This window comes from Otolemur garnettii, unplaced genomic scaffold (genome assembly GCF_000181295.1).
Source record: "Otolemur garnettii isolate 467f Iridium unplaced genomic scaffold, OtoGar3 scaffold00145, whole genome shotgun sequence".
Lineage (NCBI taxonomy): Eukaryota > Metazoa > Chordata > Mammalia > Primates > Galagidae > Otolemur > Otolemur garnettii.
The window spans coordinates 505,879-525,099 of NW_003852540.1; the positions used below are offsets into that span (position 1 = coordinate 505,879).

A 19,221-nucleotide genomic window follows, 5' to 3' on the forward strand; every position below is an offset into this window, starting at 1 on the left:
GCTATAATTCAGCAAGATATATATATATATAGCTATATTATATATATATACAATCTTCAGCAAGATATATATATATATATATAGCTATAATTTCAACATTTTCCCTCTAAATTTTTCTTTTTCTTTTTTTTGAACCCACCACCTCCAGCTTATGGGGCTGGCACCCTATTCCTTTGAGCCACAGACATCACCCACTAAATTTTTCTCTTTTTTTCTTTCTTTTATTTCTTCATTTTTCTAGTTCAAATATAATTTTCCATTGATGCCTTCTTTAACAATTAGAACTTCATTTTTGCTAGTGTTTTTACCCCTATTATTTGGTTTTCCCCCCAATTTTATCCCATAAAGTTTTCTGTTTGCTTGTTTTGGTTAGATTTATAGCAATTTTGTCTTTCCTCTCTACTTAGTGGAGGTGGGGTACTGTATCTAAACAGGCTGACAAAGAGCTGCTGACCTCAGGGGAACCACCCAACCCAGCACCCACAGGTTGGGGGTTTTAAGGTTGGGTCAAAGTAACCTGCTGTTCACCTATATTGCTCCTGCCTCCCTCTTTCTGTGCCTCTCTTCCTTGTGTCATAATTCCCTTTTACTCACCCCCTCTCCTTTTTCTCTTTTTTCTTTCTTTCTTTTTTTAAATCATTTTCCCTTATTGCTCTTCAATCTTCTCATCCTTCTGGTCCTGTACCAAAAGGACTCATTGAAACCCTAGGCCAGAGGCACAGTAACTTAAAGAGCAAGAGGAAGTGAAAGGAAAATTAGGGCAAGGAAACAGATAAAAGAAAATACTCATGAGGAAGAATCAGCAGAAAAATCCTGGCAACATGAAAAACCAGTCCAGAGAAATACACCCCCCAAAAGGGACCATGAGGTAGCTACTGCAAGGATTCCACCTATAAAGAAATGTTAGAAATGACAGAAAGGGAATTTGGAGTAGAGATGATGAAAAAAATGAAGGAAATGATGGAAACTGCTGATAAAGTGGAGAATAACCAAAAGGAAATCCAAAAACAGAATCAAATAAGAGATGAACAATATGAAGAATATAGAAAGGATATAGCAGAGATGAAGGAACTGAAGCAGTCAATTTGGGAACTTAAAGATGCAATAGAAAGTATCAACAACAGATTAGACTGTGTGGAAGAAAGATCACCTATATTTCTGTCTATCAAGGGTACAAGTGAACTTTTCTAGAAATAGAATGTAAATGTTTTGACACAATGACTATGCAAATGACATGAAATTTATGTGAACCAGCTTGATGAAAGTATTTCAAAATGTATATGAAAACACTACACTGTACCCCCTGTTTGCATTAGTGTATAGAGCTGTCATTTAATAAAAAAAAGAAAAAAGAAAAAAAAAAGAATCTCAGAGGTAGAGGACAAAGCTCTTGAGATAACTCAGATAGTTAAAGAGGCAGAAAGTAAGAGAGAGAAAACAGAACGTTCACTGACAGAATTATGGGACTTTATGAAGCGTTCAAACATATGAGTTATAGGTATCCCAGAAGGGGAAGAAGAATGCCCCAGAGGAATGGAAGCCATACTAGAGAATATTATAAATGAAAATTTCCCAAATATCACCAAAGATACTGACACACTCCTTTCAGAGGGATATCAGACCCCAGGTTGCCTCAACTCTAACAGAGCTTCTCCAAGACACATTATGATGAACCTGTCCAAAGTCAAGAAAAAAGAAAAGATTCTTCAAGCTGCCAGGAGTAAGTGCCAGTAATTTGCCCTACAGGGGCAAATCCATCAGGGTGACTGTAGACTTCTCTAATGAAACTTTTCAAGCAAGAAGATAATGGTCATCTACCTTTAATCTACTTAAACAGAACAATTTCCAGCCCAGAATTTTATATCCTGCTAAGCTAAGCTTTAAAATAGAGAAATAAAATCATTTACTGATATGCAAACATTGAGGAAATTCACCACAACAAGACCAACACTACAGGAAATACTTCAACCTGTTCTACACAGTGACTATCACAATGAATCAACAGCAAAGAAAGAACTCAGAAATTGGCTCGGTACCTGTGGCTCAAGTGGCTAAGGCACCAGCCACATACACCTAAGGTGGCAGCTTCGAATCAAGACGGGGCCCACCATAACAACAATGACGGCTACAACCAAAAAATAGCAGGTGCCTGTGGTCCCAGCTTCTTGGGAGGCTGAGGCAGGAGATTTGCTTGAGCCCAGGAGTTGGAGGTTGCTGTGAGCTATGATGTCACAGCACTCTACCCAGGGGGACAGCTTGAGACTCTGTCTCAAAAAAAAAAAGAAAAAAAAAGAAACTCAGAAATTAAAGGACAGGACCTAACTTCCACCATGATGCAAAAGATAAAACTGAGCAAAGGACCCTCACAAAATAAGATGAATAGAACACTACCACACTTACCAATTATCTCAGTAAATGTTAATGGCTTGAATTCCCCCACTGAAAAGGCATAGATTGGCTGACTGGATTAAAAAAAACAAGCCATCCATTTGCTGTCTGTGGGAAACACACCTAGCTTCAAAAGACAAATTAGAACTCAGAGTTAAGGGTTGGAAGACAATTTTTCGGGCAAACGGAATTCAGAAGAAAAGAGGGGTTTCAATCTTATTTTCAGATAAATGTGGATTTAAGGCAACTAAAGTCAAAAAAGACAAAGACAGTCACTTTATATCAGTCAAGGGAAAAATACAAGAAGAAGACATTTCAATTCTAAATATTCGTGCACCCGACTTAAATGCTCCCAGAGTCTTGAAACAGACCTTACTCAGTCTGAGCAATACGATATCCTATAACACCATAATAACAGGGGACTTTAACACTGCTCTTACAGAGCTGGACAGATCCTCTAAACAAAAATTAAATAAAGGACTTAAATGAGATCCTAGAACAACTGTGCTTGATAGACACATATAGAATACTGCATATAGAATACTCCATCCCAAAGATAAAGAATATATATTCTTCTGATCACCCCATAGAACATTCTCCAAAATTGATCACATCCTACGACACAAAACAAATCTAAACAGAATCAAAAGAATTGAAATTTTACCATGTATTTTCTCAGACCATAAGGCACTAAAGGTGGAACTCAACTCCAACAAAAACGTTTGACCCCACACAAAGGCAGGGAAATTAAACAATCTTCCGTTGAATGACAGTTGGGTGCAGGAAGAAATAAAAGAGGAAATCATTAACTTCCTTGAGCATAATAACAATGAAGACGCAAGCTACCAACACCTGTGGGATACTGCGAAAGCAGTTCTGAGAAGAAAATTTATCACTTCAGATGACTACATTCGAAAAACAGAAAGAGGGTGCATTAACAAACTCACAGTCCATCTTTTGGAATTGGAAAAAGAAGAACAATCTAAGTCTAAACCCAGCAGAAGAAAAGAAATATTCAAAATTAAATCAGAGATCAATGAAATTGAAAACGAAAAAAATCATTCAGAAAATTAATGAAACAAGGAGTTGGTTTTTTGAAAAAATAAATAAAATAGATAAACTTTGGCCAAACCAACTAGAAACAGAAAAGTAAAATCTCTAGTAACCTCAATCAGAAATGATAAAGGGGAAATAACAACTGATGCCACCGAGATACAAGAGATCATCCCTGAATACTACCAGAAACTCTATGCCCCAAAATTTGACAATGTGAAGGAAATGAATCAATATTTGGAATCACACCCTTTGCCTAGACTTAGCCAGGAAGAAGTAGAGCTCCTGAACAGACCAATTTCAAGCACTGAGATCAAAGAAACAATAAAAAATCTTCCAACAAAAATATGCCCTGGTCTGGATGGCTTCACACCAGAATTCTATCAAACCTTCAAAGAAGAGTTTATTGTGTACTGCAGAAATTATTCCAAAAACCTGAGGAGAAAGGAATCTTCCCCCAACACATTCTATGAAGCAAACATCACCCTGATACTACAACTGGGAAAGACCCAACTAAAAAGGAGAACTTCAGACCAAATTCACTAATGAATATAGATGCAAAAATTTTCAACAAAATCCTAGCCAATAGATTACAGCTTATCATCAAAAAAGTTATATATGGAGAACACTTAGAGAACTAAAAAAATAGACCCGCCATTTGATCCTGCAATTCCTCTACTAGGTATATATCCAGAAGACCAAAAATCATATTACAACAAAGATATTTGTACCAGAATGTTTATTGCAGCCCAATTCATAATTGCTAAATCATGGAAGAAGCCCAAGTGCCCATAGATCCACGAATTGATCAATAAATTCTGATATATGTATACCATGGAATATTATGCAGCCTTAAGGAAAGATGGAGACTTTACCACCTTCATGTTTACATAGATGGAGTTGGAACATATTCTTCTTAGCAAAATATCTCAATACTGGAAGAAAAAGTACCCAATGTATTCAGCCCTACTATGAAACTAGTTTATAGCTTTCATATGAAAGCTATAGCCCAAATATAGCCCAAGAATATGGGGACGGGGGAGTGGGAGGGGAGAGGAGAGGATGGGTGGTGGGAGGGTGTTTGGTGGGACCACACCTATGGTCCATCTTACAAGGGTACATGTGAATCTTTATAAATGCAGAATATAAATGTCTTAACTCAATAACTAAGAAAATGCCATGAAGGCTATGTTAACCAGTTTGGTGAAAATATTTCAAATTGTATATAAAACCAGCACACTGTACCCCATGACTGCATTAATGTACATAGCTATGATTTAATTTTTTTAAAAAAAAGTCATATATCATGATCAAGTTGGTTTCATCCCAAGGATGCAAGGCTGGTTTAACATACGCAAGTCCATAAACATTATTCACCATTTCAACAGAAGCAAAAACAAAAACCATATGATCCTCTCAATAGATGCAGAAAAAAGTATTAGATAAAATCCAGCATCCTTTTCTAATTAGCATGCTGAAGAGTATAGGCATAGGTTTCATATTTCTGAAACTGATCAAAGCTATCTATGATAAACCCAAAGCTAATATTTTACTGAATGGAGTAAAACTGAAAGCTTTTCCTATAGGAACTGGAACCAGACAAGGTTGTCCTATGTCACCATTACTATTCATCATAGTGCTGGAAGTTCCAGCCAATACAATTAGACAAAACAAGGAAATAAAGGGCATCCAAATGGGAGCAGAGGATGTCAAACTCTCCCTCTTTGCTGATGATATGATCTTAGAGAACCCCAAAGACTCAACCACAAGACTCCTGGAAATCATCAAAAAGTACAGTAATGTCTCAGGATATAAAATCAATGTCCACAAATCAGTAGCCTTTGTATACGCCAGTAACAGCCAAAATGAGAGGCTAAATAAGGACACAACTCTCTTCACTATAGCTTCAAAGAAAATGAAATACCTAAAAGTATACCTAACAAAAGAGGTGAAGGACCTCCATAAAGAAAATTATGAAACTCTAAGAAAGGAAAGAGCAGAATACATAACAAATGGAACAACATACCATGCTCATGGCTGGGAAGAATCAACATTGTTAAAATATCTATACTTCCCAAAGCAATCTAGCAATTCAATGCCATCCCTATTAAAATACCAACATCGTACTTTCAAGACTTGGAAAAAATTAGTCTGCATTTTGTATGAAACCAGAAAAAAAAAAAAAACTATAGCTAAGCTAGTTCTTAGTAATAAAAACAAAGCCAGGGGCATCAGTATACCAGATTTTAGGCTGTACTGCAAAGCCATAGTGGTCAAGACAGCATGGTACTGGCACAAAAATAGAGACATAGATATTTGGAATTGAATGGAAAACCAGGAAATGAAACTAACATCTTACAACCACCTAATCTTTGATAAACCAAACAAGAACATACACTGGAGGAAAGACTCCCTATTCAATAGATGGTGCTGGGAGAAGTGGATATCCACATGTAAAAGACTAAAACTGGACCCACACCTTTCTCCACTCACATAAATTGATTCACGATGGATAAAGGACCTAAGTTGAAGGCATAAAATAATAAAAATCCTCAAAGAAAGCATAGGAAGAGCACTTGAGGATATTGGCCCGGGAAAAGACTTCATGAAGAAAACTGCTGTGGCAATTGCAACAACAACAAAAATAAACAAATGGGACTTAATGAAACTGAAAAGTTTCTGTACAGCTAAGGAGACAACAACCAAAGCAAATAGACTACCTACACAATGGAAAAGGATATTTGCATATTTTGAATCAGACAAAAGCTTGATAACTAGGATCTATAGAGAACTCAAATTAATCCACATGAAAAAAGCCAACAATTCCATGTATTAATGGGCAAGAGACATAAATAGAACCTTCTCTAAAGAAGACAAATGAATAGCTAGCAAACATATGAAAAAATGCACATCATCCCTAATTATTAGAGAAATGCAAATCAAAACCACCCTGAGATATCATCTAACCCCAGTGAGAATGGCCCACATCAAAAAATCTCAAAATTGTAGATGCTAGTGTGGATGTGGAGAGAAGGGAACACTTTTACACTGCTGGTGGGACTGCAAACTAATATAACCTTTTTGGAAGGAAGTATGAAGAAACCTCAAAGAACTCAAGCTAGACCTCCCATTTGGTCCTGCAATCCCATTACCGGACATCTACCCAGAAGAAAAAAAAATCCTTTTATCATAAGGACACTTGCACTAGACTGTTTATTGCAGCTCAATTTACAATCGCCAAGATGTGGAAACAGCCTAAATGCCCACCAACCCAGGAATGGATTAACAAGCTGTGGTATATGTGCACCATGGAATACTATTCAGCCATTAAAAAAATGGAGACTTTACAGCCTTTGCATTAACCTGGACTGAAGTGGAACTAATTATTCTTAGTAAAGCATCACAAGAATGGAGAAGCATGAATCCTATGTATTCAATTTTGATATGAGGACAATTAATGACATGGTGGGGCTAGGGGAAGGGAGAGCAGAAAGAGATAGAAGGAGGGAGGGGTGGGGGAAAGGAAGAGCAGAGAGAGGGAAGGAGGGAGGGGGTGGGGTCTTGGTGTGTGACACACCTTTTGGGGGCAAGACACTATCTTAAGAGGGACTTTACCTAACAAATGCAATCAGTGTAAGCTAGTTTCTTGTACCCTCAATAAACTCCCAACAATTAAAAAAAAAAAAAAAGATACAAGTGAGAGAAGAGGAGTCTATGAGTCAGATAAAGAGACCTGAGAGATAGAGGAGATGGGGGAAACACAGGAGATTGGAGCCTTGGGGGCTGCAAGGTGAGGGAACTGTGCCAGCAGAGGGTAGGCCAGGTGGGGATGGAGAAGGAGCCCTGGACTTGACAGTCACGAGGGTGTTGCTGACAGCTGGGGCCAGGGGACTCTCTCAGGCAAATGGTGTGGGTCAGAGGCAGAGTGTGATAGAAAACACAAGGTTAGTGGAGGTGGCCTGAGCATGCCTGGATGCTGAGGAGATGGGAGAGGTGAGGTGGTGACCTAGACAAATGTGCTGGGGAAGGGTCCCTTTGGTAGGGACTCAAGGAGGAGCAGGGGAAAGGAAGGAGAGAGACAGACATGGCTGGGCAGATGAGATGAATGGTAGGTCCATCAGGGGAGGGAAAGGAATGGTTCAGGCTCTCAAGTAGAGGGAAGGATTCTTCTCGAGAGAGGCAAGGACACAGGAGGGATGAAGGCACCTCAAGACCTTTTCCATAAAACCAGAGACTTGGAAGTTCAGTCTTCTCACAGAGGCAGGTTAGAGGGTGGTAGGAAAGACAGGGAGCAGGGATTGGAATGGAGCATGGAGGCACCTGGTCTGTGATGCACTGATGTATGAACATATTCCAGGCAGAATTCAGTATAGAGCCAGGCCTATCAAATTGGATGAAGATAGTGGGCATCAGGAAGGGTGTGCTCAGGGCAGACTTTTGACATCCAACTGAGGAGCCCAGGACATTCTGGAAGGACCAGATTCTCAGTACTATTTGAAGGGCACAGATAGGTGAGCTGAAGGGTGGGGCTCTTCCTCCTGCCACCCCTTTGAGTTTGGTGATCTCCCTATATATTCTGCTCACTCCTGTGGTATAGGCCCCAAGGTGCACAAGAAGAATACCAGTTTTTTGCTCTGGACATGGGAAGGGTGGGTTTCATGGGGCTGGCAACAACAGGTCAAGCATTTATTCAAGAGCCTGGTGTGGATCTTTAACACCATCTCACACACAGCCTAAAGTGGCCCCCAGTGAGCCCATTCTAGTGGAATCCCCATCCTCTCTGAGGGTAGGTGGAGCCTGTGGCTTGGTTTTTACTAATGGAATAGGACAAATATGCTGGTAGGATTTTATGTTGTGTAAGATTCTGTCTTACATTGAAGATTCTGTCTTAGCCTATTGGAGTGAGAGATTCTCTTGCAACCTTGATGAATCAAACCATCATGCTATATGGAACTGTGAGTGACCTCTATGAACTTAAGAACTGAAGGCAGCCAACAGGTGGTAAGAAAACAGGGCTATTAGACATACCGATGTAAGGAAATGAATGCTGCAAAAATTCGGAAGAACTTGGAAGATGATTCGTTGCCAGTTGAGCTTTCAGATGAGAACACAGCCCTTAGACAACTTCATTGCAGCCTGATGAGAACCTGAACAGAACATCCAGAACTCCAATGTACAGAGACTATGAAGATACAGAGACTGTAAAGCAATAAGTGCATATTGTTTAAGCCAGTAAGTTTGTGGTAATTTCTTATGCAGCATTAGGAAATCAGTATGACTACCCATCCATGTCTCATCCACTCTACATTTACCTCCCCAACCACCTACCATCCACACATCTACCTACTCAGCTATCAACCTAAATAGGCATTAATAGAATCAACAAATATTTGTTGAGACTTTGCTATATGCCAGACCCTCTCCTGGGTGCTGGGGGCAATGGCAGTGAACAAGAAGACAAACAAGCTCCCTGCTCTCATTGAGCATAGAATCTACATATGCATGCCTTTCCACTCACCTGTCTCTGCCCATCTCCTCTAAGCCCATCTGCATACCCCAGCCCCATCACCCATTTCTCATTTATCCACTGGTTTTCACACCCATCCCCTCAGAAGGTAAAAGACTCAAAATACAGAAGCCTGATTTTCTAAGTGTTGCACTCTCTTCGTCGGCAGAAATTTGTTAGGAATTCACTGATTCTAGGATGGCTATTATGGGCTCCCACCTTGGAGGGAAAGGACCACATAAAAGCACTTAAATGAGCATATTTTTCTCCCTACACAAACAGACCTTATTTCTCTGGCATCTGTCCAGAGGTAAGGCTCCTCCTGGGTACAGCAGCTCCAGGTGCCACAGAAGACCTGGGCTACTTCTTTCTTTGTAGTCTTCTTCCATAGAGGGTTGACGTGTCAGCTCATGGTTCCAAGATGGCACAGAGAAGAGCGATACAGATGACTTTCAGGTGCCACAGATGACTTTTAGTTCTAAGTCCTTTTTCTAAACTTTCTAAACTTTCTAAAAAGGAGAGGGCAGGGAAAAGGATTGGAAAGGACTCACTCAAAATTCTCTCTCTTTAAAATATTTCTAAACAAAGGACTGGGGAAAGGATTCCATGAAGCATTTTTTTTTTTTTGTATCCAATGATATCAGTGTGCTGTTTTCTGTGAGGCTGAGGTAAGGGGGGCAGGTGGCTAGATGCTTAAGTGGATGAATGTGTCCACGTGAGGTGAAGCGGCAGGGCTGGAGGTGGAGGCCAGGGAGGAGCAGCTCTTCCTCTCTGGTGACCTTTACTGTGCTTCCATTCCTCTGGGATTGAGGAGGGGCACAGAATGAATGAGCAGACCCTGCAGACCAGGTGTGCCACTGGGAATTTGTCAACTGTGCATTGGGAACCCGACATCACATTTTCTTCAGAATTTCATTTCAGCCAGCAACCATCTGCCAGCCCCAATTCTGTTAGAGAGTTTCTTCCATGGCAGCCTCTCCGTCTTTCTGCCTTTCCCCTGGGCACTGACCAGCTCTCCCTGACTCCAGCTTGGTTAATAAGCCTCAAGCCCCAAGACAGCATCAGTGGTCATGTGACACCACCAGCTTCAAAAAGTCCTCTAGTTTGTGATGTCTGATTGTTTGGAATGAGCCCACTGGGTGCTCTACCTGCCTAGAACCAGTCAAGACTGTCAAGGATACAAAAAGCAAGGCAGGAATGAGAAATCGCAAATCCACAGAGGCTGGGAAGACATGATGAGCCAATGCAATGTGGTACTTGGGATCAGATCTGGGAACAGAAAGAGGACATTAATGAGAAAACTGACATCCAAATAAAGTCTGAAGTTTAGTTAATAGTAGTGTGCCAATATCAGTCCTTGCCTTCATTTTGATGAAAGGACCATAATAATCTGAGATGCTAACAATGGGGAAAAATAGTGAGGGATACATGAGAACTCTGCTGTTTCCAACATGTCTATAAATGTAAGATTATTCCACAATAAGAAGCTTGCTAAAGTGGACCCATCTCTTATCAATGCTGTTGTAAGTGTGAGGTGTTCCAGTAGCTTAATGTAGAAGACTACTTGCAAGTTTAAGGCCTTTGATGAGTGACTTACAGAGAAATTCATAAAAACAGGACAAAGATGGGATGTTTCCTCTGCTAAGTACATGTATCTGCCCAGTGGTTCACACCAGCTAGGCAGGAGGAGGAAATCAAGGGCCACTTTGGCCATCTCCTTGTGCCAGGACTTCCTTGCCACCCCAGCACCCTTAGACATCAGATCCCACAGGCTCTTGCATCTGGTCCCACAGATTTCTATACCCGGTGGGCCTTTACTCTATCCCAGTTGCTGCTTCTGTAAAGAGAGTTGGATGGGCTCAGGCAATTATAACCCAAATCCAACAACTTTTATAATAGCACCTGCCATGTCGGACCCCACACCAGAGCTGGCTAGAGCTGTGCCAAGAACTATGCACCAGAAATGAAACACTAACCCCACTTTGCTGATGAAAAACTACATCTTGGGGGAAATCATGTAATTTTCCCACTCCAAAAAGCAGAACTGGTCTCAAAGCACACTTGAATCCCCTGACTGCCTTAAAGAAAGGCCTTCCATAGCAACTAGAAAACTTGCCCATTTTACAGAGGGGCAAACTCAGAGAGGTGAGTTTTAGGTCTGGCCAGAAAAAGAACTCAGGCTTTCTTACTGTGCTCTCTCTGCCACCTCTGAAATTCTGAAACTTTCTGGGCACCTATGCCAATGCCTAGGAAGTCCAGCTTCTCCCAGACCAGACCAGTGCCTGGGGAGGCTTCTCTCTTCCCAGACAGGTACAGATTCCCTGCCTTCCACCTCCTAGCCCCCACGTCTGCAGGCACAGCTCAGCAGGGGGTACAATTACCATCTGTGTCACTGGCATCTTTACAGAGGCATATTTAAGTCGCTGCAGCACTCACAGGAGAAAGCAAGCAAATACACAGCACAGCAAAGTACTGAACCCAGCGTCAGGTCTGACTGCACAGAGTGGCCAGGAAATAGTTCATAGCACTATGCAAAAAATAAAATGCAAAGAAAAAGAGAGAGAAAAAAAACCCAAAAAAACCCTGCCTCTCTCCTTTTGGGATGTTGCCAAAGGTTTTCTCAGTCTCTGAGTGATGCTTCCTCAGATGATGCAATGCTCCAGAGGAGGGAAAGGCAACCTTCACTGGCTGCTCTGGGACGGTCGCTCCTGTGTCACTCTGTGGGCCAGGGTTTGGGGGGAGTGGCAGCCAAGCACTGCATGGGTAAAGGAAGAGAATGCTCAGATGGGTGTTGATGGGGTACCTGATTCCTCATCCCACCCCAGGCCCCTGATAGGGGGATGCAGTGAAATTAGCCATCCACACTGTCCTTCTGGGGCTCCCCAGTGGGCCAGAATCCCACAAACTAGATACAGCAAGAACAGTCTGTGAGCAGAGCAAGAGGGAGCAGTCTCTTAAATTCTTGGGAAGAAACATGGACAACCATTGGGAACCTGCTTGGGTTCATAAAAAATATGTCATGCTAGACACATTGCATTTTACAAAACCAATTATTTATTTAATAAATATTTAGTGAGCATGTCTATGTGCCCAGAATTAAGCTTGGCACTAAGGACATAGTTCCGAATGAGACAGAAAGTTCCCTGGCTATGTCAGGGCTTAAATTATTCTGAGGGCTGTGAGGTTTGGAGAGGAGAAGGCAGAAAAAAAAACTGGTAGATACACAAGGAGCAGATGGGCCAATGAGTTTTAAAACTGGGAACTGGACATCAAGGCAGACGTGTGTTGGCTGGGATGTCAGGGCAGACTCTCTGGGGAGGTGGCATTTGGGGGAAGAGAAAGCACCACAAGCCCGGTGGGTCAGACCAACATTGCACGTGTGGCATTTCCAGATTTTAGCAAAGCCCTGGGGAAAAGCCCTTCATGTAACGTTTACTAGAATGTGTTAAGCACTTACTATGTGGCAATCCCTCATTTATGCACTTGACAGGTGTTTCATTCAATGCTTACAATAATGGGTGCATTTTCTCTAATTTGCAGATGGAGATGTTGAGGCTCAGAGAGAGAGTGTGACTTTGCTCAAGGTAAGAGAGAGATACGGAGTTTGCACTCCTGTTCCTTCAAGTCCCGCCTGGGTTTGTCATCCCTTTCCTGACTATTTGGGCTGCTTTTGTCAATACAACCATGTGGGATTTGACCATTTGTAACTTGTGGAGACTTTTCCCAAAGGGTAAAGATGACCAGGGGATCACTCTGTGAAGGGAGGTCCTTATGGTCTTGGCTCAGGCTTAGTCCCTCGCCCTGCCTTGTCCCCTGGTGTCAATGATGTGAATGAGGGATCAGTGGCCGGTCTCCTTCCGGCCTTTCTCTAACCACTCCTGACACTGTACCAGCTGTACTAAGTTAGTGGTAATCTTGGCAACACACTGTGTATTTCATATTTCCTTGCCTTTACAAAGGATGCCTCCTCCATCCTTGTCTGGAATGGCTCCTGCCTGCACTTAGTGACTGAGATGATGTCTACTTCTCCCCCAGGAGCCAGTTTACCTGCCATCTTCTGCATGAAGACATCCCTGAATTCCTCCAAAGTGGTGCTGTGAGCCATTTGGTTTTCAATGCACCACGTATCTATATGGCACACACAGCTAGTTGCCTTCCCAACAGCCATCGTGCTGCTTGGTCTTTGCTATCAGAAGAACAATTTTGATTAAGCAGTAATGTACTCAGAGAAGACTAGCCTTTCCCCAGAGAATGAATCATAATTAGCCAAACTCATTCCCCTTAGCCAGGTATTGGCTTAGTGATATGTATGGAGTCCAGTTCTAGCCAAAGGGACCTGGAAGGAAGAGGATCTGGGAAAGTTTTTCTTCCCCAGTTAAAAGGGAAACTCACTGGGCATTGTCATTTGGGGGAATTCAGAAATAGCTGAATTGCTGCAATAGCCATCTTTCAGTCAGGAATGGGAAGATCAGGGAGTGGCAGAGAGGTCACCTCAGACCCTGACATCTTAGAGTTACTGAATTATCTAATCTTGGATCTGCCCATCCCCAGGCTAATTGCTGTCTGGGATCATAAGCCCTTTTGTTGACACCCCTTTTACTCTGGTGCGTCTTACTTGAGGCTGCAAGCATCCTGATTGATATAGCAAAGTTGTTCCTGTGTAGTAAGTTTTCACTCTGGGTCTGTTTTCTTGCCCAGTTCTTCACACTGGAAGCCCCTTGAGAGGACTGATTTTTTTTATCAAAGAGTCTGCAGTGTTCAACACAAAATCTAACACACAATGGGTGCCTTGCTCAGTGAATAAATGAAAGGATGGCAGGAAGGGAAGGAGGGAGGGAAAGAGGGAGGGAAAGGAAAGGATAAGCCAGCAGATGGCATGAAGTTAGGAGGTAATGTAAATACTTTGGATCCAATAATTGAGGTCTGCAAAGAGAGGAGCAGATGGAGTCAAGAGCCAAACACACAGAGATGGGATTAAAGTGAGATCAGACTGGTCTGATTCTTAGTCCCAGACCTGCTAGAGAGGCAGGGGGAAGTACATTACTCAGCAGTAACTGGGCATATGCCAGCACCATTGTGGGAACAATTGCTTTTGGGATATGCACAGGGATGTTGTACAAATAACTAGTGAATGGTCCTGGCCATGTGGAGAGAAGAGCTGTGGGGCAGGGAGCTGCACTGTTGGTGCATTAGGCCCCGTCTGGGGAGCTGCCTCATATCCTCTTATGTGTCATCACTGCTAGAGAGGAGGGCTTTACCCCATGCTGAAATACTCCTGACAATTTTGACATCCAAGATGTATTTCTCAAGTCCTTCTTAAATATTTCCTGGGGTCCTTCATGCACCTTCTTTCTCAACCTCTCTCCCTAGACTCAGCAGGTGTCTTCCCACACAGAGGCCATGTGGTGCTCCCCTGGGGGGGTGGGGGGTTGCAGAGCAGGTGCACCGTGGCATTGGATGGATGTAGATGGCACAGATACCCAGCAGTCTTTTCTTCTCTTTCCTTGGGGCACCTCTCCTTCCCTGGTGGCAGCCACCTCAACTCCTCAGCTTGAGTTCTCTGTCCCAAGGGGCTGCTGCTCTAGGTGGCCAGTGCTCCTGAGTGGCAACTGCAGGGCAGTGCCTGCCCCCTGGAGGAGCTGAGCTGGACTTCCCCTGGGATATGCTGACTGTGAGCCTTGGAGATTGTCCTCCTTTGGGTATTGTCTGTCAGACAGGCACATGAAGGCACCCACAGACTGGCCATGAGTTTCAACAATCCGTATAAGACGGCCAAGGCTGGCTTCATGAACATGAGAACAGGATTCTATGCTCAGAAGGGCCGTACACTTAGTCTAATGTCCTTCCCTCATCTCTTGAAATTCTTGATAAGTTTTGAACAAGGGGCCCACAATTTTATTTGGGACCCTTGGAATTATGTAGCCAGTCCTAGAGAAGGCTTTGAAAACCAAAAAGCATTATAAAACTACACAGTAGACTACTACTGTTGAAAATAATACAAATATTCACATTCTGGAAAGGATATGTACATGGAGGGGGCTTTTCTGGAAGGCTGGAAGGCTGGGGCAGCATGGAGTCTGCCTCTTACTCTCCCGGCCCCTCCAGGGCTCCAGTGTGCTAAACCGTCATTCTTGTGTCTGGACGCTATTCTAATTCTGCATGTGCTCTGACAGGCTGTGCAAACTTCAGCAAGTCCCTCCCCCGGGGACTCTGGGCCCCACTTAAGGGACCTACCTAAAGCCCAGACCAGCTTGATCCCCATGCAAATTCTTTTCCTGCCACTCTCACCTGTTGAAAGGCAGCTCCTCCGAGCCTGACCAACCAGCTCTGCCCCTAGTGGGAGTTGGAGGCATAAACTGCCTTTCAGGAAGACCGGGTTAGAGACACTGCCACCTGCTCCTGCCGCCTCTGCTGTCCTCGGCCTCCAGGAGCATCTTAGCAGCCAGCTCTCGGTGAGAACAGGGCCCCACTGACGCACCTGGCAGGCCAGGGCATATGCTGTGACTTGGGAGCTTCTGAGGAGCAGGGGTAGGGCTCCTCAGAGGGGGAAATCCGTAGGTTTGGAATCAGCCTTTATTTAAACAAGGGGGTTGTGTATAGAACTGTGACTGCTCAGCGAATGTCCACCTCAGTGTGTGTGTGTGTGAGAGAGAGAGAGAGAGAGAGAGTGTGTGGGTCAGTGCAAAGTATACTTCTCCATAGAATGTATCTGCTAGTGGACTCTGGTGTGGGGCATGCCTTCTATGCGCGACTATATCAAGGCGTGGGGCTGTCACTGTGAGCCGGTGTGGAGATGTGCCCAAAGCTGGTAGCACAGCCCTGAGTCTGCAAGCATGGGCGATGCTGTCAGTGCATTTGTCTGAGTAGGACTGTCTCAGATAGTGTGAATGTGCGTGTTCCAGCACGTGCTTGCTTCCAAGTGTGTTCCTGCCTCAAGGTGTGATCGTCAGTATCCAGATCTACGTGGGACAGTGATCCCGTGTGTGTCTGTGTATTTGTATCCGAGTGCTACAGAGTGGCTGTGTGTGTGTGTGCACCTGTCACAATAGCCCAGTTTGTTACTGGGTGAGTGGGGCAGAGCCCAGTGCGTATGTTAGTGTGTCTGTGAAATTCAGTGTGTATCTGTATCAGGCAATGTGTGTCTGTCACTCTGTGTCTGCATCGGAGTGAGCGTGGCAGCGGGCTCTTCGGTGTGGCAGTGCCCAGTGTGTCCGTGTCGGCGGGGGGGGGCGGTGCGCCATGGTGCGCGTAAGAGGTGTACGACAGACAGCGAGGCTCCCAGTGGCTGTGTGTGTGCATACCAGAATGGGTGGCAGAGTCTTTGCGTGACAGTGGCGCGTGGCCTGCCCGGCTCGCGTGTCTCCCGGGCCGGGGCAGGGTGTGGGCCCCCGCCCGCGAAGCCGCGACCCCTCCCCTGGGCGGCCGGCGGCGCGCGCAGGCGCCTTTAGGACCCGGCGGCGGCCGGCCGTTGTACCCGGGCCGAGCGAGTGAGCATGTGCAGAGCCGGTTGCCCGCTCGACCGCTCGCCGCCCGCTCCCCGCCGCCAGCCACCCCACGCCCGCCGCCCGCCGCCCGCCGCCAGCTCCGCACCCGCGCGTTCCGCCGCCGCGGCTCAGCACGCTCGTCCTCAGCCCGATAAGCCCGGCGGCGGCGCCCTGTTCCCGGGAGCGTCTGTCCGCTCGCCGCGGGTGGCCGGGGGAGTGCGGGCGCCTGGGGCGCCGGGGCTCGGGGCACTGCGGGGCTGCGGGCTCGGCGTCCCGGGGAGGCGCACGTGTGGCCGGTGGCGCGGGCAACCCAGCCAGCGGCGATCACGGGGTGAGTGGTGTCTCCCGGGTGTCCCAGCCGGGACCCCCGCGCGGACTGCGAGCAAGGTTTCCCCCCGCCGCGGGCGAACAAGTTTGTGTAGACGCTTCTGGGCGTGCGGCGGGGCTGCACCTGCTCAGGCTTCGGGCGGGCTAGCGGAGGGCGCCTAGTGAGGGGGGCTGCGGCCACTCCGCCGGGGACCGGGAGTGTGAGCGTGTGCGGGTGCGGTGAGCGCCTCGGCACTGGCGGGATGGGGCGGGGGTGCGCAAGGCAGTTGCGGAAGCCGCGTCCTCCTCCGGGAGTGCTGAGAGACCGTCCGTCTCTTGAGAGGATGCCGCGGTCGGGGCCCTGAGAGGGGGCGAGGGGCAGGATTTGGGGTGCGCACAGCCTCCCTCCGAGGCGGAGACGTTTACCCAGAAGCAGCTCCCTCTCGTTCCGCTACCAAGCTAGGCTTCCGGTCAGCGGAGGGTTTCCTCCAGGCTCTTGGTGAACTTGAACAGAGGCAGAGGCAGAAGCAAAAGCGAAAGGGATGTATTTTGTCCAGAAAATTACCCCGAGTAGAGTTTCGCATCTTGCCAGGTGTGGACGGACACTCAAGACTGGAATCTTCTAATTGCGTGTTTCTTTCATACTGAGAAGCGTCCCTGGCTGTGTCGTTTTCTTGAGCATCGGTGCAAGCCAGGTTTTAGCTCACCCTTGCAGGGGTGGCTTGGGAAGGAGCATCTCTGCCCCTCCTGCTGAGTAGTACGAAGGGGGATACAGAGGTTCCAGCCCCACAGCTCTGTGCTCAGATGCAGCTACTGCCCACCCTCACCCTTTCCCTGGCTGCTCCCAAGACGGACAGACTCCACTATACTTTCTAACATGAGATGCCATCATCCCTCTTGTTGCTTCAGGTTGTGGCGGCACCTGCGTTAACCTATTTTGGGATGCCCTGGTTAGGATCAGGAGTGGGGTCCTTTCTTTTCCTTTGAATTGCCTGGGTTGTCTCACAGCAAGGTGTAGGAAGTGAGCACTAGCAGGAGTGGAAAACTTAGAGGAGGCAGAAAGCTGCCTTGCCCTGCTCTGTCTGCAGGACCCCCTACTTGATGCTGCAGGTGCTGGGAGGGGTCCTAAGGGAGGTGTCCTCAGCTATGGGAGAAGGAGGTTTATTAGCATGTTCCCACAAACACTTAACTTGGCCCTCAGACTCTCCTCGGAGAAGATGCCTCTTGCAGGTGGGCTGCTGGAGCCCAGGTGTCCATGAGGAGAGGGAACTCTCCTGGGCACAGTGGCTGGAGGATTCTCGGTGGGCAGCTGGGCTGGTGAGCTGAGTGGGCAGCTCATCTTCCCCGCCAGAAGTCCTCTGGCCTTCACCTGCAGCTGCATCCTCCAGGCCTCAGCAGGAGGACCATTTCTGCAACCTTCTTTGGGAGTGAGCAGATCTCTCTCTTCAGTGGGTATAGGAGCCCTATATGGTGATGACCTGTGGCTTGTAGATATCTGGTTGGAAGTGAAGAGAAGCTGGATCAGGCAGAATGCTGGACTCCTGTCCCTCCGTCTGTCTCCCTGACCAGGCAGAAGTGAATATTCTGGGCCACCAGGTGGTCTGCTGCTAAGGCTTGAGCCTCTAGGCTGGTCAGTGCAGCTGGAGCACTGGGGAGTGAGTCGCAGAGATGGTTCCTGTGGAGGCAGCTCAGAGCCTCTGAATCCAGAATTTCCAGGCCCTGTTAGAATGGTATCTGAGCAGGGCCTCTCGAAAAAGGTACATTTCTCTATATAGATGCTTCTGGCTTGTACTCCCATCTGGCTCAGATCCCAGTCAGCCTTGGTGGGATGAGTTCCCTGACTCTCCCTCTAGACGCACAGTGAGGTCAAGACCAGGAGCTCTGGGGAAGCTCAGTGTTTAGACCTTCAAGGTCTTTATCCTTAAGATGCAAGTGATAATCATAATACCAGCAGAGGCAGGGCTGGGTCCTAACACCTGGGACCAAGCTGGGCTGGAGGCTCACCTTGCTCATTGAGGGAATGAGTGAGTCAACGTGGCCTACCATGCCTTCTCCCTGGGCCTTATGGCCTTGCCTTCACACTGCTTCCTTTAATCTCTCTTCACTGTGGCTTGGATAATAACTTCATTGACCTAGGTCTGAAAAATTAATGGCAGTGTGCCACTTTGGAGAACATGGTTAGGGAGGAACTCTACATACATGCTGCCTCCTTGTGAGGATATGAGAAGTGGATAGAAGAACGGGCTGGATTAATTTTGTAATACAGTGTACCTTCTGGTAGATGTTAAGTCCCCTGCTGTCCACTCTTACTTCCCTTCCTTTGCTACTGGAAGCCTATGGGGATTTGAGCTCCCTCCCAGAGGAGGCTCCCTTGGCATGGGAGAGCTGTGAGTGTTCTGAGGACAGGAATGCACAGGGCATCTCAGGTCCTCTTCTGTAGCTTGAGTGTCCTGTCCCACAAGCAAGTTTCAAGCTAGGGACAGT

The 19,221-nt window shown here is 46.0% G+C and overlaps 1 protein-coding gene across 1 annotated transcript in view; it reads left to right on the forward strand.

Moving 5' to 3' along the window:
* The first annotated feature begins 15,308 nt into the window (after window positions 1–15,308).
* Window positions 15,309–19,221, forward strand: part of WSCD1 (WSC domain containing 1) — a 45,818-nt gene continuing 41,905 nt past the window's right edge. Inside the window, exon 1 of the mRNA XM_003799029.3 lies at window positions 15,309–15,399. The gene's annotated coding sequence lies outside the window, so the exon portion shown is untranslated. The remainder of the gene's footprint in view (window positions 15,400–19,221) is intronic.